Genomic DNA, 25150 nt, shown 5'->3' with positions numbered 1-25150 from the left:
TATCAGAGCCAAATATCTGCGCCCCTTGTCGGGGGTGACGATATCACAGCCAAATATCTGCGCCCCTTGTCGGGGGGGTGACGATATCAGGGCCAAATATCTGCGCCCCTTGTCGGGGGGGTGACGATATCAGGGCCAAATATCTGCGCCCCTTGTCGGGGGTGACGATATCACAGCCAAACATCTGCGCCCCTTGTCGGGGGTGACAATATCAGGGCCAAATATCTGCGCCCCTTGTCGGGGGTGACGATATCACAGCCAAATATCTGCGCCCCTTGTCGGGGGTGACGATATCAGAGCCAAATATCTGCGCCCCTTGTCGGAGGTGACGATATCAGGGCCAAATATCTGTGCCCCTTGTCGGAGGTGACGATATCAGGGCCAAATATCTGCGCCCCTTGTCGGAGGTGACGATATCAGGGCCAAATATCTGTGCCCCTTGTCGGAGGTGACGATATCAGGGCCAAATATCTGCGCCCCTTGTCGGGGGTGACAATATCAGGGCCAAATATCTGCGCCCCTTGTCGGGGGTGACGATATCAGAGCCAAATATCTGTGCCCCTTGTCGGAGGTGACGATATCAGGGCCAAATATCTGCGCCCCTTGTCGGGGGTGACAATATCAGGGCCAAATATCTGCGCCCCTTGTCGGGGGTGACGATATCAGAGCCAAATATCTGCGCCCCTTGTCGGGGGTGACGATATCACAGCCAAATATCTGCGCCACTTGTCGGAGGTGACGATATCAGAGCCAAATATCTGCGCCCCTTGTCGGGGGTGACGATATCAGAGCCAAATATCTGCGCCACTTGTCGGAGGTGACGATGTCACAGCCAAATATCTGCGCCCCTTGTCGGGGGTGACGATATCACAGCCAAATATCTGCGCCCCTTGTCGGGGGTGACGATATCAGAGCCAAATATCTGCGCCCCTTGTCAGAGGTGACGATATCAGGGCCAAATATCTGCGCCCCTTGTCAGAGGTGACGATATCAGGGCCAAATATCTGTGCCCCTTGTTGGAGGTGACGATATCAGAGCCAAATATCTGTGCCCCTTGTTGGAGGTGACGATATCACAGCCAAATATCTGCGTCCCTTGTTGGAGGTGACGATATCAGAGCCAAATATCTGTGCCCCTTGTTGGAGGTGACGATATCAGAGCCAAATATCTGCGCCGCTTGTCGGGGGTGACGATATCAGAGCCAAATATCTGCGCCCCTTGTTGGAGGTGACGATATCACAGCCAAATATCTGCGTCCCTTGTTGGAGGTGACGATATCAGAGCCAAATATCTGCGCCCCTTGTCGGGGGTGACGATATCAGAGCCAAATATCTGCGCCCCTTGTTGGAGGTGACGATATCACAGCCAAATATCTGCGTCCCTTGTCGGGGGTGACGATATCAGAGCCAAATATCTGCGCCGCTTGTCGGGGGTGACGATATCAGAGCCAAATATCTGCGCCCCTTGTCGGGGGGTGACGATATCACAGCCAAATATCTGCGCCCCTTGTCGGGGGTGACGATATCACAGCCAAATATCTGCGCCCCTTGTCGGGGGTGACGATATCACAGCCAAATATCTGCGCCCCTTGTCGGGGGTGACGATATCAGAGCCAAATATCTGTGCCCCTTGTTGGAGGTGACGATATCAGAGCCAAATATCTGCGCCCCTTGTCGGGGGTGACGATATCAGAGCCAAATATCTGCGCCGCTTGTCGGGGGTGACGATATCAGAGCCAAATATCTGCGCCCCTTGTCGGAGGTGACGATATCAGAGCCAAATATCTGCGCCCCTTGTCGGGGGTGACGATATCACAGCCAAATATCTGCGCCCCTTATTGGGGGTGACGATATCAGAGCCAAATATCTGCGCCCCTTGTCGGGGGTGACGATATCAGAGCCAAATATCTGCGCCCCTTGTCGGGGGTGACGATATCAGAGCCAAATATCTGCGCCCCTTGTCGGGGGTGACGATATCACAGCCAAATATCTGCGCCCCTTATTGGGGGTGACGATATCAGAGCCAAATATCTGCGCCCCTTGTCGGGGGTGACGATATCACAGCCAAATATCTGCGCCACTTGTCGGGGGTGACGATATCACAGCCAAATATCTGCGCCCCTTGTCGGAGGTGACGATATCACAGCCAAATATCTGCGCCCCTTATTGGGGGTGACGATATCACAGCCAAATATCTGCGCCACTTGTCGGGGGTGACGATATCAGAGCCAAATATCTGCGCCCCTTGTCGGAGGTGACGATATCACAGCCAAATATCTGCGCCCCTTGTCGGGGGTGACGATATCACAGCCAAATATCTCTGCCCCTTGTCGGAGGTGACGATATCAGAGCCAAATATCTGCGCCCCTTGTCGGAGGTGACGATATCAGAGCCAAATATCTGCGCCCCTTGTCGGGGGTGACGATATCACAGCCAAATATCTGCGCCCCTTGTCGGAGGTGACGATATCAGAGCCAAATATCTGCGCCCCTTGTCGGAGGTGACGATATCACAGCCAAATATCTGCGCCCCTTGTCGGGGGTGACGATATCACAGCCAAATATCTGCGCCCCTTGTCGGAGGTGACGATATCAGAGCCAAATATCTGCGCCCCTTGTCGGAGGTGACGTTATCAGAGCCAAATATCTGCGCCCCTTGTCGGGGGTGACGATATCAGAGCCAAATATCTGCGCCCCTTGTCGGGGGTGACGATATCAGGGCCAAATATCTGCGCCCCTTGTCGGGAGGTGACGATATCAGGGCCAAATATCTGCGCCCCTTGTCGGGGGTGACGATATCACAGCCAAATATCTGCGCCCCTTGTCGGGGGTGACGATATCACAGCCAAATATCTGCGCCCCTTGTCGGGGGTGACGATATCAGAGCCAAATATCTGTGCCCCTTGTCGGGGGTGACGATATCACAGCCAAATATCTGCGCCCCTTGTCGGAGGTGACGTTATCAGAGCCAAATATCTGCGCCCCTTGTCGGAGGTGACGATATCAGAGCCAAATATCTGCGCCCCTTGTCGGGGGTGACGATATCACAGCCAAATATCTGCGCCCCTTGTCGGAGGTGACGTTATCAGAGCCAAATATCTGCGCCCCTTGTCGGAGGTGACGATATCAGAGCCAAATATCTGCGCCCCTTGTCGGAGGTGACGATATCACAGCCAAATATCTGTGCCCCTTGTCGGGGGTGACGATATCACAGCCAAATATCTGCGCCCCTTGTCGGAGGTGACGTTATCAGAGCCAAATATCTGCGCCCCTTGTCGGGGGTGACGATATCAGAGCCAAATATCTGTGCCCCTTGTCGGGGGTGACGATATCACAGCCAAATATCTGCGCCCCTTGTCGGAGGTGACGTTATCAGAGCCAAATATCTGCGCCCCTTGTCGGAGGTGACGATATCAGAGCCAAATATCTGTGCCCCTTGTCGGGGGTGACGATATCACAGCCAAATATCTGCGCCCCTTGTCGGAGGTGACGTTATCAGAGCCAAATATCTGCGCCCCTTGTCGGAGGTGACGATATCAGAGCCAAATATCTGCGCCCCTTGTCGGGGGTGACGATATCAGAGCCAAATATCTGTGCCCCTTGTCGGGGGTGACGATATCACAGCCAAATATCTGCGCCCCTTGTCGGAGGTGACGTTATCAGAGCCAAATATCTGCGCCCCTTGTCGGAGGTGACGATATCAGAGCCAAATATCTGCGCCCCTTGTCGGAGGTGACGATATCACAGCCAAATATCTGTGCCCCTTGTCGGGGGTGACGATATCACAGCCAAATATCTGCGCCCCTTGTCGGAGGTGACGTTATCAGAGCCAAATATCTGCGCCCCTTGTCGGGGGTGACGATATCAGAGCCAAATATCTGCGCCCCTTGTCGGAGGTGACGTTATCAGAGCCAAATATCTGCGCCCCTTGTGGGGGGTGACGATATCACAGCCAAATATCTGCGCCCCTTGTGGGGGGTGACGATATCAGAGCCAAATATCTGCGCCCCTTGTCGGGGGTGACGATATCACAGCCAAATATCTGTGCCCCTTGTCGGAGGTGACGATATCACAGCCAAATATCTGCGCCCCTTGTCGGGGGTGACGATATCACAGCCAAATATCTGTGCCCCTTGTCGGGGGTGACGATATCACAGCCAAATATCTGCGCCCCTTGTCGGGGGTGACGATATCACAGCCAAATATCTGCGCCCCTTGTCGGGGGTGACGATATCACAGCCAAATATCTGCGCCCCTTGTCGGAGGTGACGATATCACAGCCAAATATCTGCGCCCCTTGTCGGGGGTGACGATATCACAGCCAAATATCTGCGCCCCTTGTCGGAGGTGACGATATCACAGCCAAATATCTGCGCCCCTTGTCGGAGGTGACGATATCACAGCCAAATATCTGCGCCCCTTGTCAGAGGTGACGATATCAGAGCCAAATATCTGCGCCCCTTGTCGGGGGTGACGATATCAGGGCCAAATATCTGCGCCCCTTGTCGGGGGTGACGATATCAGAGCCAAATATCTGCGCCCCTTGTCAGAGGTGACGATATCAGAGCCAAATATCTGCGCCCCTTGTCGGGGGTGACGATATCAGGGCCAAATATCTGCGCCCCTTGTCGGAGGTGACGATATCACAGCCAAATATCTGCGCCCCTTGTCGGGGGTGACGATATCAGAGCCAAATATCTGCGCCCCTTGTCGGAGGTGACGATATCACAGCCAAATATCTGCGCCCCTTGTCGGAGGTGACGATATCAGACCCAAATATCTGCGCCCCTTGTCAGAGGTGACGATATCAGAGCCAAATATCTGCGCCCCTTGTCGGGGGTGACGATATTAGAGCCAAATATCTGCGCCCCTTGTCGGGGGTGACGATATCAGAGCCAAATATCTGTGCCCCTTGTCGGGGGTAACGATATCACAGCCAAATATCTGCGCCCCTTGTCGGAGGTGACGATATCACAGCCAAATATCTGCGCCCCTTGTCGGGGGTGACGATATCACAGCCAAATATCTGCGCCCCTTGTCGGGGGTGACGATATCAGAGCCAAATATCTGCGCCCCTTGTCGGGGGTGACGATATCAGAGCCAAATATCTGCGCCCCTTGTCGGAGGTGACGATATCAGAGCCAAATATCTGCGCCCCTTGTCGGGGGTGACGATATCAGAGCCAAATATCTGCGCCCCTTGTCGGGGGTGACGATATCAGAGCCAAATATCTGCGCCCCTTGTCGGGGGTGACGATATCAGAGCCAAATATCTGCGCCCCTTGTCGGGGGTGACGATATCAGAGCCAAATATCTGCGCCCCTTGTCGGGGGTGACGATATCAGAGCCAAATATCTGCGCCCCTTGTCGGGGGTGACGATATCAGAGCCAAATATCTGCGCCCCTTGTCGGAGGTGACGATATCACAGCCAAATATCTGCGCCCCTTGTCGGAGGTGACGATATCACAGCCAAATATCTGCGCCCCTTGTCGGAGGTGACGATATCACAGCCAAATATCTGCGCCCCTTGTCGGAGGTGACGATATCACAGCCAAATATCTGCGCCCCTTGTCGGAGGTGACGATATCACAGCCAAATATCTGCGCCCCTTGTCGGAGGTGACGATATCACAGCCAAATATCTGCGCCCCTTGTCGGAGGTGACGATATCACAGCCAAATATCTGCGCCCCTTGTCGGGAGGTGACGATATCACAGCCAAATATCTGCGCCCCTTGTCGGAGGTGACGATATCACAGCCAAATATCTGCGCCCCTTGTCGGGAGGTGACGATATCAGAGCCAAATATCTGCGCCCCTTGTCGGGGGTGACGATATCACAGCCAAATATCTGCGCCCCTTGTCGGGAGGTGACGATATCAGAGCCAAATATCTGCGCCCCTTGTCGGGGGTGACGATATCACAGCCAAATATCTGCGCCCCTTGTCGGGGGTGACGATATCAGAGCCAAATATCTGCGCCCCTTGTCGGGGGTGACGATATCAGAGCCAAATATCTGCGCCCCTTGTCGGGGGTGACGATATCAGAGCCAAATATCTGCGCCCCTTGTCGGGGGTGACGATATCACAGCCAAATATCTGCGCCCCTTGTCGGGAGGTGACGATATCAGAGCCAAATATCTGCGCCCCTTGTCGGGGGTGACGATATCACAGCCAAATATCTGCGCCCCTTGTCGGGGGTGACGATATCAGAGCCAAATATCTGCGCCCCTTGTCGGGGGTGACGATATCAGAGCCAAATATCTGCGCCCCTTGTCGGGGGTGACGATATCAGAGCCAAATATCTGCGCCCCTTGTCGGGGGTGACGATATCACAGCCAAATATCTGCGCCCCTTGTCGGGGGTGACGATATCAGGGCCAAATATCTGCGCCCCTTGTCGGAGGTGACGATATCAGAGCCAAATATCTGCGCCCCTTGTCGGGGGTGACAATATCAGGGCCAAATATCTGCGCCCCTTGTCGGGGGTGACGATATCACAGCCAAATATCTGCGCCCCTTGTCGGAGGTGACGATATCACAGACAAATATCTGCGCCCCTTGTCGGGGGTGACAATATCAGGGCCAAATATCTGCGCCCCTTGTCGGGGGTGACGATATCAGAGCCAAATATCTGCGCCCCTTGTCGGGGGTGACGATATCAGAGCCAAATATCTGCGCCCCTTGTCGGGGGGGTGATGATATCACAGCCAAATATCTGCTCCCCTTGTCGGGGGTGACGATATCAGAGCCAAATATCTGCGCCCCTTGTCGGAGGTGACGATATCAGAGCCAAATATCTGCGCCCCTTGTCGGAGGTGACGATATCACAGCCAAATATCTGCGCCCCTTGTCGGGGGTGACAATATCAGGGCCAAATATCTGCGCCCCTTGTCGGGGGTGACAATATCAGGGCCAAATATCTGTGCCCCTTGTCGGAGGTGACGATATCACAGCCAAATATCTGCGCCCCTTGTCGGGGGTGACGATATCAGGGCCAAATATCTGCGCCCCTTGTCGGGGGTGACAATATCAGGGCCAAATATCTGCGCCCCTTGTCGGGGGTGACGATATCACAGCCAAATATCTGCGCCCCTTGTCGGAGGTGACGATATCACAGACAAATATCTGCGCCCCTTGTCGGGGGTGACAATATCAGGGCCAAATATCTGCGCCCCTTGTCGGGGGTGACGATATCAGAGCCAAATATCTGCGCCCCTTGTCGGGGGTGACGATATCAGAGCCAAATATCTGCGCCCCTTGTCGGGGGGGTGATGATATCACAGCCAAATATCTGCGCCCCTTGTCGGGGGGGGTGATGATATCACAGCCAAATATCTGCGCCCCTTGTCGGGGGGGTGATGATATCACAGCGAAATATCTGCGCCCCTTGTCGGGGGTGACGATATCAGAGCCAAATATCTGCGCCCCTTGTCGGGGGTGACGATATCAGAGCCAAATATCTGCGCCCCTTGTCGGGGGTGACGATATCACAGCCAAATATCTGCGCCCCTTGTCGGAGGTGACGATATCACAGCCAAATATCTGCGCCCCTTGTCGGGGGTGACGATATCACAGCCAAATATCTGCGCCCCTTGTCGGAGGTGACGATATCACAGCGAAATATCTGCGCCCCTTGTCGGGGGTGACGATATCAGAGCCAAATATCTGCGCCCCTTGTCGGGGGTGACGATATCAGAGCCAAATATCTGCGCCCCTTGTCAGAGGTGACGATATCAGAACTAAATATCTGCGCCCCTTGTCGGGGGTGACGATATCACAGCCAAATATCTGCACCCCTTGTCGGGGGTGACGATATCAGAACTAAATATCTGCGCCCCTAGTCGAGGGTGACGATATCAGAGCCAAATATCTGCGCCCCTTGTCAGAGGTGACGATATCACAGCCAAATATCTGCGCCCCTTGTCGGGGGTGACGATATCAGAGCCAAATATCTGCGCCCCTTGTCGGAGGTGACGATATCAGGGCCAAATATCTGCGCCCCTTGTCAGAGGTGACGATATCACAGCCAAATATCTGCGCCCCTTGTCGGAGGTGACGATATCAGAGCCAAATATCTGCGCCCCTTGTCGGGGGTGACGATATCACAGCCAAATATCTGCGCCCCTTGTCGGAGGTGACGATATCAGAGCCAAATATCTGCGCCCCTTGTCGGAGGTGACGTTATCACAGCCAAATATCTGCGCCCCTTGTCAGAGGTGACGATATCAGAGCCAAATATCTGCGCCCCTTGTCGGGGGTGACGTTATCAGAGCCAAATATCTGCGCCCCTTGTCGGGGGGTGACGATATCAGAGCCAAATATCTGCGCCCCTTGTCGGAGGTGACGATATCACAGCCAAATATCTGCGCCCCTTGTCGGGGGGTGACGATATCAGAGCCAAATATCTGCGCCCCTTGTCGGGGGTGACGTTATCAGAGCCAAATATCTGCGCCCCTTGTCGGGGGTGACGATATCACAGCCAAATATCTGCGCCCTTTGTCGGGGGTGACGATATCAGAGCCAAATATCTGCGCCCCTTGTCGGAGGTGACGATATCAGAGCCAAATATCTGCGCCCCTTGTCGGAGGTGACGATATCACAGCCAAATATCTGCGCCCCTTGTCGGGGGTGACGATATCACAGCCAAATATCTGCGCCCCTTGTCGGAGGTGACGATATCAGAGCCAAATATCTGCGCCCCTTGTCGGGGGTGACGTTATCAGAGCCAAATATCTGCGCCCCTTGTCGGGGGTGACGATATCAGAGCCAAATATCTGCGCCCCTTGTCGGAGGTGACGATATCACAGCCAAATATCTGCGCCCCTTGTCGGAGGTGACGATATCACAGACAAATATCTGCGCCCCTTGTCGGGGGTGACGTTATCAGAGCCAAATATCTGCGCCCCTTGTCGGGGGTGACGATATCAGAGCCAAATATCTGCGCCCCTTGTCGGAGGTGACGATATCACAGACAAATATCTGCGCCCCTTGTCGGAGGTGACGATATCAGAGCCAAATATCTGCGCCCCTTGTCGGGGGTGACGATATCAGAGCCAAATATCTGCGCCCCTTGTCGGAGGTGACGATATCACAGCCAAATATCTGCGCCCCTTGTCGGGGGTGACGATTTCACAGACAAATATCTGCGCCCCTTGTCGGGGGTAACGTTATCAGAGCCAAATATCTGCGCCCCTTGTCGGGGGTGACGATATCACAGCCAAATATCTGCGCCCCTTGTCGGGGGGTGACGTTATCAGAGCCAAATATCTGCGCCCCTTGTCGGGGGTGACGATATCACAGCCAAATATCTGCGCCCCTTGTCGGGGGTGACGTTATCAGAGCCAAATATCTGCGCCCCTTGTCGGGGGTGACGATATCAGAGCCAAATATCTGCGCCCCTAGTCGGGGGTGACGATATCACAGCCAAATATCTGCGCCCCTTGTCGGGGGTGACGATATCACAGCCAAATATCTGCGCCCCTTGTCGGGGGTGACGATATCACAGCCAAATATCTGCGCCCCTTGTCGGGGGTGACGATATCAGAGCCAAATATCTGCGCCCCTTGTCGGGAGGTGACGATATCACAGCCAAATATCTGCGCCCCTTGTCGGGAGGTGACGATATCACAGCCAAATATCTGCGCCCCTTGTCGGGAGGTGACGATATCACAGCCAAATATCTGCGCCCCTTGTCGGGGGTGACGATATCACAGCCAAATATCTGCGCCCCTTGTCGGGGGTGACGATATCAGAGCCAAATATCTGCGCCCCTTGTCGGGGGTGACGATATCACAGCCAAATATCTGCGCCCCTTGTCGGGGGTGACGATATCAGAGCCAAATATCTGCGCCCCTTGTCGGGGGTGACGATATCAGAGCCAAATATCTGCGCCCCTTGTCGGGGGTGACGATATCACAGCCAAATATCTGCGCCCCTTGTCGGGGGTGACGATATCAGAGCCAAATATCTGCGCCCCTTGTCGGGGGTGACGATATCACAGCCAAATATCTGCGCCCCTTGTCGGGGGTGACGATATCACAGCCAAATATCTGCGCCCCTTGTCGGGGGTGACGATATCACAGCCAAATATCTGCGCCCCTTGTCGGGGGTGACGATATCAGAGCCAAATATCTGCGCCCCTTGTGGGGGGTGACGATATCACAGCCAAATATCTGCGCCCCTTGTCGGGGGTGACGATATCAGAGCCAAATATCTGCGCCCCTTGTCGGGGGTGACGATATCAGAGCCAAATATCTGCGCCCCTTGTCGGGGGTGACGATATCAGAGCCAAATATCTGCGCCCCTTGTCGGGGGTGACGATATCACAGCCAAATATCTGCGCCCCTTGTCGGGGGTGACGATATCAGAGCCAAATATCTGCGCCCCTTGTCGGAGGTGACGATATCAGAGCCAAATATCTGCGCCCCTTATCGGGGGTGACGTTATCAGAGCCAAATATCTGCGCCCCTTGTCGGAGGTGACGTTATCAGAGCCAAATATCTGCGCCCCTTGTCGGGGGTGACGATATCACAGCCAAATATCTGCGCCCCTTGTCGGGGGTGACGATATCAGAGCCAAATATCTGCGCCCCTTGTCGGGGGTGACGATATCACAGCCAAATATCTGCGCCCCTTGTCGGGGGTGACGATATCAGAGCCAAATATCTGCGCCCCTTGTCGGGGGTACGATATCACAGCCAAATATCTGCGCCCCTTGTCGGAGGTGACGATATCAGAGCCAAATATCTGTGCCCCTTATCGGGGGTGACGATATCACAGCCAAATATCTGCGCCCCTTGTCGGAGGTGACGATATCAGAGCCAAATATCTGTGCCCCTTATCGGGGGTGACGTTATCAGAGCCAAATATCTGCGCCCCTTGTCGGAGGTGACGTTATCAGAGCCAAATATCTGCGCCCCTTGTCGGGGGTGACGATATCAGAGCCAAATATCTGCGCCGCTTGTCGGGGGTGACGATATCACAGCCAAATATCTGCGCCGCTTGTCGGGGGTGACGATATCACAGCCAAATATCTGCGCCCCTTGTCGGGGGTGACGATATCAGAGCCAAATATCTGCGCCCCTTGTTGGAGGTGACGTTATCAGAGCCAAATATCTGCGCCCCTTGTCGGAGGTGACGATATCACAGCCAAATATCTGCGCCCCTTGTTGGAGGTGACGATATCAGAGCCAAATATCTGTGCCCCTTGTCGGAGGTGACGATATCACAGCCAAATATCTGCGCCCCTTGTCGGGGGTGACGATATCACAGCCAAATATCTGCGCCCCTTGTCGGGGGTGACGATATCAGAGCCAAATATCTGTGCCCCTTGTCGGGGGTGACGATATCACAGCCAAATATCTGCGCCCCTTGTCGGGAGGTGACGATATCACAGCCAAATATCTGCGCCCCTTGTCGGGGGTGACAATATCAGAGCCAAATATCTGCGCCCCTTGTCGGGGGTGACGATATCACAGCCAAATATCTGCGCCCCTTGTCGGGGGTGACGATATCAGAGCCAAATATCTGCGCCCCTTGTCGGGGGTGACGATATCAGAGCCAAATATCTGTGCCCCTTGTCGGAGGTGACGATATCAGAGCCAAATATCTGCGCCCCTTGTCGGGGGTGACGATATCAGAGCCAAATATCTGCGCCCCTTGTCGGGGGTGACGATATCACAGCCAAATATCTGCGCCCCTTGTCGGGGGTGACGATATCAGAGCCAAATATCTGCGCCCCTTGTCGGGGGTGACGATATCAGAGCCAAATATCTGCGCCCCTTGTCGGGGGTGACGATATCACAGCCAAATATCTGCGCCCCTTGTCGGGAGGTGACGATATCACAGCCAAATATCTGCGCCCCTTGTCGGGGGTGACGATATCAGAGCCAAATATCTGCGCCCCTTGTCGGGGGTGACGATATCAGAGCCAAATATCTGCGCCCCTTGTCGGGAGGTGACGATATCACAGCCAAATATCTGCGCCCCTTGTCGGGAGGTGACGATATCACAGCCAAATATCTGCGCCCCTTGTCGGGGGTGACGATATCACAGCCAAATATCTGCGCCCCTTGTCGGGGGTGACGATATCAGAGCCAAATATCTGCGCCCCTTGTCGGGGGTGACGATATCAGAGCCAAATATCTGCGCCCCTTGTCGGGGGTGACGATATTAGAGCCAAATATCTGCGCCCCTTGTCGGGAGGTGACGATATCACAGCCAAATATCTGCGCCCCTTGTCGGGGGTGACGATATCAGAGCCAAATATCTGCGCCCCTTGTCGGGGGTGACGATATCAGAGCCAAATATCTGCGCCCCTTGTCGGGGGTGACGATATCAGAGCCAAATATCTGCGCCCCTTGTCGGGGGTGACGATATCACAGCCAAATATCTGCGCCCCTTGTCGGGGGTGACGATATCACAGCCAAATATCTGCGGCCCTTGTCGGGGGTGACGATATCAGGGCCAAATATCTGCGCCCCTTGTCGGAGGTGACGATATCACAGCCAAATATCTGCGCCCCTTGTCGGGGGTGACGTTATCAGAGCCAAATATCTGCGCCCCTTGTCGGGGGTGACGATATCACAGCCAAATATCTGCGCCCCTTGTCGGGGGTGACGTTATCAGAGCCAAATATCTGCGCCCCTTGTCGGGGGTGACGATATCACAGCCAAATATCTGCGCCCCTTGTCGGGGGTGACGATATCACAGCCAAATATCTGCGCCCCTTGTCGGGGGTGACGATATCACAGCCAAATATCTGCGCCCCTTGTCGGGAGGTGACGATATCACAGCCAAATATCTGCGCCCCTTGTCGGGGGTGACGTTATCAGAGCCAAATATCTGCGCCCCTTGTCGGGGGTGACGATATCACAGACAAATATCTGCGCCCCTTGTCGGGGGTGACGATATCACAGCCAAATATCTGCGCCCCTTGTCGGAGGTGACGATATCACAGCCAAATATCTGCGCCCCTTGTCGGGGGTGACGATATCAGAGCCAAATATCTGCGCCCCTAGTCGGGGGTGACGATATCACAGCCAAATATCTGCGCCCCTTGTCGGAGGTGACGATATCACAGCCAAATATCTGCGCCCCTTGTCGGGGGTGACGATATCAGAGCCAAATATCTGCGCCCCTAGTCGGGGGTGACGATATCACAGCCAAATATCTGCTCCCCTTGTCGGGGGTGACGATATCACAGCCAAATATCTGCTCCCCTTGTCGGGGGTGACGTTATCAGAGCCAAATATCTGCGCCCCTTGTCGGGGGTGACGATATCAGAGCCAAATATCTGCGCCCCTAGTCGGGGGTGACGATATCACAGCCAAATATCTGTGCCCCTTGTCGGAGGTGACGATATCAGAGCCAAATATCTGCGCCCCTTGTCGGAGGTGACGATATCAGAGCCAAATATCTGTGCCCCTTGTCGGGGGTGACGATATCAGAGCCAAATATCTGCGCCCCTTGTCGGGGGTGACGATATCACAGCCAAATATCTGCGCCCCTTGTCGGAGGTGACGATATCAGAGCCAAATATCTGCGCCCCTTGTCGGGGGTGACGACATCACAGACAAATATCTGCGCCCCTTGTCGGGGGTGACGATATCAGAGCCAAATATCTGCGCCCCTTGTCGGGGGTGACGATATCACAGCCAAATATCTGCGCCCCTTGTCGGAGGTGACGATATCACAGCCAAATATCTGCGCCCCTTGTGGGGGGTGACGATATCAGAGCCAAATATCTGCGCCCCTTGTCGGGGGTGACGATATCAGAGCCAAATATCTGCGCCCCTTGTGGGGGGTGACGTTATCAGAGCCAAATATCTGCGCCCCTTGTCGGAGGTGACGATATCACAGCCAAATATCTGCGCCCCTTGTCGGGGGTGACGATATCAGAGCCAAATATCTGCGCCCCTAGTCGGGGGTGACGATATCACAGCCAAATATCTGCGCCCCTTGTCGGGGGTGACGATATCAGAGCCAAATATCTGCGCCCCTTGTCGGGGGTGACGATATCACAGCCAAATATCTGCGCCCCTTGTCGGGGGTGACGATATCAGAGCCAAATATCTGCGCCCCTAGTCGGGGGTGACGATATCACAGCCAAATATCTGCGCCCCTTGTCGGGGGTGACGATATCACAGCCAAATATCTGCGCCCCTTGTCGGAGGTGACGATATCACAGCCAAATATCTGCGCCCCTTGTCGGGGGTGACGATATCAGAGCCAAATATCTGCGCCCCTTGTCGGGGGTGACGATATCAGAGCCAAATATCTGCGCCCCTTGTGGGGGGTGACGATATCAGAGCCAAATATCTGCGCCCCTTGTCGGGGGTGACGATATCAGAGCCAAATATCTGCGCCCCTTGTGGGGGGTGACGATATCAGAGCCAAATATCTGCGCCCCTTGTGGGGGGTGACGATATCAGAGCCAAATATCTGCGCCCCTTGTCGGAGGTGACGATATCAGAGCCAAATATCTGCGCCCCTTGTCGGGGGGGTGACGATATCAGAGCCAAATATCTGCGCCCCTTGTGGGGGGTGACGATATCAGAGCCAAATATCTGCGCCCCTTGTCGGGGGTGACGATATCACAGCCAAATATCTGCGCCCCTTGTCGGAGGTGACGATATCAGAGCCAAATATCTGCGCCCCTTGTCGGAGGTGACGATATCACAGCCAAATATCTGCGCCCCTTGTCGGAGGTGACGATATCAGAGCCAAATATCTGTGCCCCTTGTCGGGGGTGACGATATCACAGCCAAATATCTGCGCCCCTTGTCGGAGGTGACGATATCAGAGCCAAATATCTGCGCCCCTTGTCGGGGGTGACGATATCAGAGCCAAATATCTGTGCCCCTTGTCGGGGGTGACGATATCACAGCCAAATATCTGCGCCCCTAGTCGGGGGTGACGATATCACAGCCAAATATCTGCGCCCCTTGTCGGAGGTGACGATATCAGAGCCAAATATCTGCGCCCCTTGTCGGAGGTGACGATATCACAGCCAAATATCTGCGCCCCTTGTCGGGGGTGACGATATCACAGCCAAATATCTGCGCCCCTTGTCGGGGGTGACGATATCACAGCCAAATATCTGCGCCCCTTGTCGGAGGTGACGATATCACAGCCAAATATCTGCGCCCCTTGTCGGGGGTGACGATATCACAGCCAAATATCTGCGCCCCTTGTCAGAGGTGACGATATCACAGCCAAATATCTGCGCCCCTTGTCGGAGGTGACGATATCAGAGCCAAATATCTGCGCCCCTTGTCGGGGGTGACGATATCACAGCCAAATATCTGCGCCCCTTGTCGGGGGTGACGATATCACAGCCAAATATCTGCGCCCCTTGTCGGAGGTGACGATATCACAGCCAAATATCTGCGCCCCTTGTCGGGGGTGACGATATCACAGCCAAATATCTGCGCCCCTTGTCGGGGGTGACGATATCAGAGCCAAATATCTGCGCCCCTTGTCGGGGGTGACGATATCAGAGCCAAATATCTGCGCCCCTTGTCGGGGGTGACGATATCAGAGCCAAATATCTGCGCCCCTTGTCGGAGGTGACGATATCAGAGCCAAATATCTGCGCCCCTTGTCGGAGGTGACGATATCACAGCCAAATATCTGCGCCCCTTGTCGGGGGTGACGATATCACAGCCAAATATCTGCGCCCCTTGTCGGGGGTGACGATATCAGAGCCAAATATCTGCGCCCCTTGTCGGGGGTGACGATATCAGAGCCAAATATCTGCGCCCCTTGTCGGGGGTGACGATATCAGAGCCAAATATCTGCGCCCCTTGTCGGGGGTGACGATATCACAGCCAAATATCTGCGCCCCTTGTCGGAGGTGACGATATCACAGCCAAATATCTGCGCCCCTTGTCGGGGGTGACGATATCACAGCCAAATATCTGCGCCCCTTGTCGGAGGTGACGATATCACAGCCAAATATCTGCGCCCCTTGTCGGGGGTGACGATATCACAGACAAATATCTGCGCCCCTTGTCGGAGGTGACGATATCACAGCCAAATATCTGCGCCCCTTGTCGGGGGTGACGATATCAGAGCCAAATATCTGCGCCCCTTGTCGGGGGTGACGATATCACAGCCAAATATCTGCGCCCCTTGTCGGAGGTGACGATATCACAGCCAAATATCTGCGCCCCTTGTCGGGGGTGACGATATCACAGCCAAATATCTGCGCCCCTTGTCGGGGATGACGATATCACAGCCAAATATCTGCGCCCCTTGTCGGGGGTGACGATATCAGGGCCAAATATCTGCGCCCCTTGTCGGGGGTGACGATATCACAGCCAAATATCTGCGCCCCTTGTCGGGGGTGACGATATCAGAGCCAAATATCTGCGCCCCTTGTCGGGGGTGACGATATCACAGCCAAATATCTGCGCCCCTTGTCGGAGGTGACGATATCAGAGCCAAATATCTGCGCCCTTTGTCGGGGGTGACGATATCACAGCCAAATATCTGCGCCCCTTGTTGGAGGTGACGATATCAGAGCCAAATATCTGCGCCCCTTGTCGGGGGTGACTATATCAGAGCCAAATATCTGTGCCCCTTGTCGGGGGTGACGATATCAGAGCCAAATATCTGCGCCCCTTGTCGGGGGTGACGATATCAGAGCCAAATATCTGCGCCCCTTGTCGGGGGTGACGATATCAGAGCCAAATATCTGCGCCCCTAGTCGGGGGTGACGATATCAGAGCCAAATATCTGCGCCCCTTGTCGGGGGTGACGATATCAGAGCCAAATATCTGTGCCCCTTGTCGGGGGTGACGATATCAGAGCCAAATATCTGCGCCCCTTGTCGGGGGTGACGATATCAGAGCCAAATATCTGCGCCCCTAGTCGGGGGTGACGATATCAGAGCCAAATATCTGCGCCCCTTGTCGGGGGTGACGATATCACAGCCAAATATCTGCGCCCCTTGTCGGAGGTGACGATATCAGAGCCAAATATCTGCGCCCCTTGTCGGAGGTGACGATATCACAGCCAAATATCTGCGCCCCTTGTCGGAGGTGACGATATCAGAGCCAAATATCTGCGCCCCTTGTCGGAGGTGACGATATCACAGCCAAATATCTGCGCCCCTTGTCGGAGGTGACGATATCACAGCCAAATATCTGCGCCCCTTGTCGGAGGTGACGATATCAGAGCCAAATATCTGCGCCCCTTGTCGGGGGTGACGATATCAGAGCCAAATATCTGTGCCCCTTGTCGGGGGTGACGATATCAGAGCCAAATATCTGCGCCCCTAGTCGGGGGTGACGATATCAGAGCCAAATATCTGCGCCCCTAGTCGGGGGTGACGATATCAGAGCCAAATATCTGCGCCCCTTGTCGGAGGTGACGATATCAGAGCCAAATATCTGCGCCCCTTGTCGGAGGTGACGATATCACAGCCAAATATCTGCGCCCCTTGTCGGGGGTGACGATATCAGAGCCAAATATCTGCGCCCCTTGTCGGGGGTGACGATATCAGAGCCAAATATCTGCGCCCCTAGTCGGAGGTGACGATATCAGAGCCAAATATCTGCGCCCCTAGTCGGGGGTGACGATATCAGAGCCAAATATCTGCGCCCCTTGTCGGAGGTGACGATATCAGAGCCAAATATCTGCGCCCCTTGTCGGAGGTGACGATATCACAGCCAAATATCTGCGCCCCTTGTCGGGGGTGACGATATCAGAGCCAAATATCTGCGCCCCTTGTCGGGGGTGACGATATCACAGCCAAATATCTGCGCCCCTTGTCGGGGGTGACGATATCAGAGCCAAATATCTGCGCCCCTTGTCGGGGGTGACGATATCACAGCCAAATATCTGCGCCCCTTGTCGGAGGTGACGATATCAGAGCCAAATATCTGCGCCCCTTGTCGGGGGTGACGATATCACAGCCAAATATCTGCGCCCCTTGTCAGAGGTGACGATATCACAGCCAAATATCTGCGCCCCTTGTCGGGGGTGACGATATCAGAGCCAAATATCTGCGCCCCTTGTCGGGGGTGACGATATCAGAGCCAAATATCTGCGCCCCTTGTCGGAGGTGACGATATCACAGCCAAATATCTGCGCCCCTTGTCGGAGGTGACGATATCACAGCCAAATATCTGCGCCCCTTGTCGGGGGTGACGATATCAGAGCCAAATATCTGCGCCCCTTGTCGGAGGTGACGATATCAGAGCCAAATATCTGCGCCCCTTGTCGGGGGTGACGATATCACAGCCAAATATCTGCGCCCCTTGTCGGGGGTGACGATATCACAGCCAAATATCTGCGCCCCTTGTCGGGGGTGACGATATCAGAGCCAAATATCTGCGCCCCTTGTCGGGGGTGACGATATCAGAGCCAAATATCTGCGCCCCTTGTCGGGGGTGACGATATCAGAGCCAAATATCTGCGCCCCTTGTCGGGGGTGACGATATCACAGCCAAATATCTGCGCCCCTTGTCGGAGGTGACGATATCACAGCCAAATATCTGCGCCCCTTGTCGGGGGTGACGATATCACAGCCAAATATCTGCGCCCCTTGTCGGGGGTGACGATATCAGAGCCAAATATCTGCGCCCCTTGTCGGGGGTGACGATATCACAGCCAAATATCTGCGCCCCTTGTCGGAGGTGACGATATCACAGCCAAATATCTGCGCCCCTTGTCGGGGGTGACGATATCACAGCCAAATATCTGCGCCCCTTGTCGGGGGTGACGATATCACAGCCAAATATCTGCGCCCCTTGTCGGGGGTGACGATATCAGGGCCAAATATCTGCGCCCCTTGTCGGGGGTGACGATATCAGAGCCAAATATCTGCGCCCCTTGTCGGGGGTGACGATATCAGAGCCAAATATCTGCGCCCCTTGTCGGGGGTGACGATATCAGAGCCAAATATCTGCGCCCCTTGTTGGAGGTGACGATATCAGAGCCAAATATCTGCGCCCCTTGTCGGGGGTGACGATATCACAGCCAAATATCTGCACCCCTTGTCGGGGGTGACGATATCAGAGCCAAATATCTGCGCCCCTTGTCGGGGGTGACGATATCAGAGCCAAATATCTGCTCCCCTTGTCGGGGGTGACGATATCACAGCCAAATATCTGCACCCCTTGTCGGGGGTGACGATATCAGAGCCAAATATCTGCGCCCCTTGTCGGGGGTGACGATATCAGAGCCAAATATCTGCGCCCCTTGTCGGGGGTGACGATATCACAGCCAAATATCTGCGCCCCTTGTCGGGGGTGACGATATCACAGCCAAATATCTGCGCCCCTTGTCGGGGGTGACTATATCAGAGCCAAATATCTGTGCCCCTTGTCGGGGGTGACGATATCAGAGCCAAATATCTGCGCCCCTTGTCGGGGGTGACGATATCACAGCCAAATATCTGCGCCCCTTGTCGGAGGTGACGATATCACAGCCAAATATCTGCGCCCCTTGTCGGGGGTGACGATATCAGAGCCAAATATCTGCGCCCCTTGTCGGGGGTGACGATATCAGAGCCAAATATCTGCGCCCTTTGTCGGAGGTGACGATATCACAGCCAAATATCTGCGCCCCTTGTCGGGGGTGACGATATCAGAGCCAAATATCTGCGCCCCTTGTCGGGGGTGACGTTATCACAGCCAAATATCTGCGCCCCTTGTCGGGGGTGACGATATCACAGCCAAATATCTGCGCCCCTTGTCGGAGGTGACGATATCACAGCCAAATATCTGCTCCCCTTGTCGGGGGTGACGATATCAGAGCCAAATATCTGCGCCCCTTGTGGGCGGTGACGATATCAGAGCCAAATATCTGCGCCCCTTGTCGGGGGTGACGATATCACAGCCAAATATCTGCGCCCCTTGTCGGGGGTGACGATATCAGAGCCAAATATCTGCGCCCCTTGTCGGAGGTGACGATATCAGAGCCAAATATCTGCGCCCCTTGTCGGGGGTGACGATATCACAGCCAAATATCTGCGCCCCTTGTCGGGGGGGTGACGATATCACAGCCAAATATCTGCGCCCCTTGTCGGGGGTGACGATATCACAGCCAAATATCTGCGCCCCTTGTCGGGGGGGTGACGATATCACAGCCAAATATCTGCGCCCCTTGTCGGGGGTGACGATATCAGAGCCAAATATCTGCGCCCCTTGTCGGGGGTGACGATATCAGAGCCAAATATCTGCGCCCCTTGTCGGAGGTGACGATATCAGAGCCAAATATCTGCGCCCCTTGATGGGGGTGACGATATCAGGGCCAAATATCTGCGCCCCTTGTCGGGGGTGACTATATCAGAGCCAAATATCTGCGCCCCTTGTCAGAGGTGACGATATCAGAGCCAAATATCTGCGCCCCTTGTCGGAGGTGACGATATCAGAGCCAAATATCTGCGCCCCTTGTCGGAGGTGACGATATCACAGCCAAATATCTGCGCCCCTTGTCGGGGGTGACGATATCAGAGCCAAATATCTGTGCCCCTTGTCGGGGGTGACGATATCACAGCCAAATATCTGCGCCCCTTGTCGGGGGTGACGATATCACAGCCAAATATCTGCGCCCCTTGTCGGAGGTGACGATATCAGAGCCAAATATCTGTGCCCCTTGTCGGGGGTGACGATATCAGGGCCAAATATCTGCGCCCCTTGTCGGGAGGTGACGATATCAGAGCCAAATATCTGCGCCCCTTGTCGGGGGTGACGATATCAGGGCCAAATATCTGCGCCCCTTGTCGGGGGTACGATATCAGAGCCAAATATCTGCGTCCCTTGTCGGGGGTGACGATATCAGAGCCAAATATCTGCGCCCCTTGTCGGGGGTGACGATATCACAGCCAAATATCTGCGCCCCTTGTCGGGGGTGACGATATCAGAGCCAAATATCTGCGCCCCTTGTCGGGGGTGACGATATCAGAGCCAAATATCTGCGTCCCTTGTCGGGGGTGACGATATCAGAGCCAAATATCTGCGTCCCTTGTCGGGGGTGACGATATCACAGCCAAATATCTGCGCCCCTTGTCGGAGGTGACGATATCAGAGCCAAATATCTGCGCCCCTTGTCGGGGGTGACGATATCACAGCCAAATATCTGCGCCCCTTGTCGGAGGTGACGATATCACAGCCAAATATCTGCGCCCCTTGTCGGAGGTGACGATATCAGAGCCAAATATCTGCGCCCCTTGTCGGGGGTGACGATATCACAGCCAAATATCTGCGCCCCTTGTCGGAGGTGACGATATCAGAGCCAAATATCTGCGCCCCTTATCGGGGGTGATGATATCAGAGCCAAATATCTGCGCCCCTTGTCGGGGGTGACGATATCAGAGCCAAATATCTGCGCCCCTTGTCGGGGGTGACGATATCAGAGCCAAATATCTGCGCCCCTTGTCGGGGGTGACGATATCACAGCCAAATATCTGCGCCCCTTGTCGGAGGTGACGATATCAGAGCCAAATATCTGCGCCCCTTGTCAGAGGTGACGACATCAGAGCCAAATATCTGCGCCCCTTGTCGGAGGTGACGATATCAGAGCCAAATATCTGCGCCCCTTGTCGGAGGTGACGATATCAGAGCCAAATATCTGCGCCCCTTGTCGGGGGTGACGATATCACAGCCAAATATCTGCGCCCCTTGTCGGAGGTGACGATATCAGAGCCAAATATCTGCGCCCCTTGTCGGGGGTGACGATATCACAGCCAAATATCTGCGCCCCTTGTCGGGGGTGACGATATCAGAGCCAAATATCTGCGCCCCTTGTCGGAGGTGACGATATCACAGCCAAATATCTGCGCCCCTTGTCGGGGGTGACGATATCAGAGCCAAATATCTGCGCCCCTTGTCGGAGGTGACGATATCACAGCCAAATATCTGCGCCCCTTGTCGGAGGTGACGATATCACAGCCAAATATCTGCGCCCCTTGTCGGGGGTGACGATATCAGAGCCAAATATCTGCGCCCCTTGTCGGGGGTGACGATATCAGAGCCAAATATCTGCGCCCCTTGTGGGGGGGTGACGATATCACAGCCAAATATCTGCGCCCCTTGTCGGAGGTGACGTTATCAGAGCCAAATATCTGCGCCCCTTGTCGGAGGTGACGTTATCAGAGCCAAATATCTGCGCCCCTTGTCGGGGGTGACGTTATCAGAGCCAAATATCTGCGCCCCTTGTCGGAGGTGACGATATCAGGGCCAAATATCTGCGCCCCTTGTCGGGGGTGACGATATCAGGGCCAAATATCTGCGCCCCTTGTCGGAGGTGACGATATCAGGGCCAAATATCTGCGCCCCTTGTCGGGGGTGACGATATCAGGGCCAAATATCTGCGCCCCTTGTCGGGGGTGACGATATCAGAGCCAAATATCTGCGCCCCTTGTCGGGGGTGACGATATCAGAGCCAAATATCTGCGCCCCTTGTCGGAGGTGACGATATCACAGCCAAATATCTGCGCCCCTTGTCGGGGGTGACGATATCAGAGCCAAATATCTGCGCCCCTTGTCGGAGGTGACGTTATCAGAGCCAAATATCTGCGCCCCTTGTCGGAGGTGACGATATCAGAGCCAAATATCTGCACCCCTTGTGGGGGGTGACGATATCAGAGCCAAATATCTGCGCCCCTTGTCGGAGGTGACGATATCAGAGCCAAATATCTGCGCCCCTTGTCAGAGGTGACGATATCAGGGCCAAATATCTGCGCCCCTTGTCGGAGGTGACGATATCAGAGCCAAATATCTGCGCCCCTTGTCGGGGGTGACGATATCAGAGCCAAATATCTGCGTCCCTTGTCGGGGGTGACGATATCAGAGCCAAATATCTGCGCCCCTTGTCAGAGGTGACGATATCAGAGCCAAATATCTGCGGCCCTTGTCGGAGGTGACGATATCACAGCCAAATATCTGCGCCCCTTGTCGGGGGTGACGATATCACAGCCAAATATCTGCGCCCCTTGTCGGGGGTGACGATATCACAGCCAAATATCTGCGCCCCTTGTCAGAGGTGACGATATCAGAGCCAAATATCTGTGCCCCTTGTCGGGGGTGACGATATCAGAGCCAAATATCTGCGCCCCTTGTCGGAGGTGACGATATCACAGCCAAATATCTGCGCCCCTTGTCGGGGGTGACGATATCACAGCCAAATATCTGCGCCCCTTGTCGGGGGTGACGATATCAGAGCCAAATATCTCTGCCCCTTGTCGGGGGTGACGATATCACAGCCAAATATCTGCGCCCCTTGTGGGGGGTGACGATATCAGAGCCAAATATCTGCGCCCCTTGTCGGAGGTGACGATATCAGAGCCAAATATCTCTGACCCTTGTCGGGGGTGACGATATCAGAGCCAAATATCTGCGCCCCTTGTGGGGGGTGACGATATCACAGCCAAATATCTGCGCCCCTTGTCGGGGGTGACGATATCACAGCCAAATATCTGCGCCCCTTGTCGGGGGTGACGATATCAGAGCCAAATATCTCTGCCCCTTGTCGGGGGTGACGATATCACAGCCAAATATCTGCGCCCCTTGTGGGGGGTGACGATATCAGAGCCAAATATCTGCGCCCCTTGTCGGGGGTGACGATATCACAGCCAAATATCTGCGCCTCTTGTCGGGGTGACGATATCAGGGCCAAATATCTGCGCCCCTTGTCGGGAGGTGACGATATCAGAGCCAAATATCTGCGCCCCTTGTGGGGGGTGACGATATCACAGCCAAATATCTGCGCCCCTTGTCGGGGGTGACGATATCACAGCCAAATATCTGCGCCCCTTGTCGGGGGTGACGATATCAGAGCCAAATATCTGCGCCCCTTGTCGGGGGTGACGATATCAGGGCCAAATATCTGCGCCCCTTGTCGGGGGTGACGATATCACAGCCAAATATCTGCGCCCCTTGTCGGAGGTGACGATATCAGAGCCAAATATCTGCGCCCCTTGTCGGGGGTGACGATATCACAGCCAAATATCTGCGCCCCTTGTGGGGGGTGACGATATCAGAGCCAAATATCTGCGCCCCTTGTCGGGGGTGACGATATCAGAGCCAAATATCTGCGCCCCTTGTCGGGGGTGACGATATCACAGCCAAATATCTGCGCCCCTTGTCGGAGGTGACGATATCAGAGCCAAATATCTGCGCCCCTTGTCGGGGGTGACGATATCAGGGCCAAATATCTGCGCCCCTTGTCGGGGTGACGATATCAGAGCCAAATATCTGCGCCCCTTGTCGGAGGTGACGATATCAGGGCCAAATATCTGCGCCCCTTGTCGGAGGTGATGATATCACAGCCAAATATCTGCGCCCCTTGTCGGAGGTGATGATATCACAGCCAAATATCTGCGCCCCTTGTCGGGGGGGGTGATGATATCACAGCCAAATATCTGCGCCCCTTGTCGGGGGTGACGATATCAGGGCCAAATATCTGCGCCTCTTGTGGGGGGTGACGATATCACAGCCAAATATCTGCGCCCCTTGACGGGGGTGACGATATCAGAGCCAAATATCTGCTCCCCTTGTCGGGGGTGACGATATCACAGCCAAATATCTGCGCCCCTTGTCGGGGGTGACGATATCAGAGCCAAATATCTGCGCCCCTTGTCGGGGGTGACGATATCAGAGCCAAATATCTGCGCCCCTTGTCGGAGGTGACGATATCAGAGCCAAATATCTGCGCCCCTTGTCGGGGGTGACGATATCACAGCCAAATATCTGTGCCCCTTGTCAGAGGTGACGATATCAGAGCCAAATATCTGCGCCCCTTGTCGGGGGTGACGATATCACAGCCAAATATCTGTGCCCCTTGTCGGAGGTGACGATATCAGAGCCAAATATCTGCGCCCCTTGTGGGGGGTGACGATATCAGAGCCAAATATCTGCGCCCCTTGTCGGAGGTGACGATATCAGAGCCAAATATCTGTGCCCCTTGTCGGGGGTGACGATATCAGAGCCAAATATCTGCGCCCCTTGTCGGGGGTGACGATATCAGAGCCAAATATCTGTGCCCCTTGTCGGGGGTGACGATATCAGAGCCAAATATCTGCGCCCCTTGTCGGGGGTGACGATATCAGAGCCAAATATCTGCGCCCCTTGTCGGGGGTGACGATATCAGAGCCAAATATCTGCGCCCCTTGTTGGAGGTGACGATATCAGAGCCAAATATCTG

The 25150-nt window shown here is 54.9% G+C and overlaps 1 protein-coding gene across 1 annotated transcript in view; it reads right to left on the bottom strand.

The window, feature by feature from the left end:
* The window catches only part of LOC138671864 (polyunsaturated fatty acid lipoxygenase ALOX15B-like), a 157766-nt gene that overhangs the window by 40856 nt on the left and 91760 nt on the right, over positions 1-25150 (bottom strand). The gene's annotated exons all lie outside the window — the stretch shown is intronic.

This window comes from Ranitomeya imitator, chromosome 3 (assembly GCF_032444005.1).
Source record: "Ranitomeya imitator isolate aRanImi1 chromosome 3, aRanImi1.pri, whole genome shotgun sequence".
Classification (NCBI taxonomy): Eukaryota; Metazoa; Chordata; class Amphibia; order Anura; family Dendrobatidae; genus Ranitomeya; species Ranitomeya imitator.
This window is presented reverse-complemented; position numbering and strand designations above follow the sequence as displayed.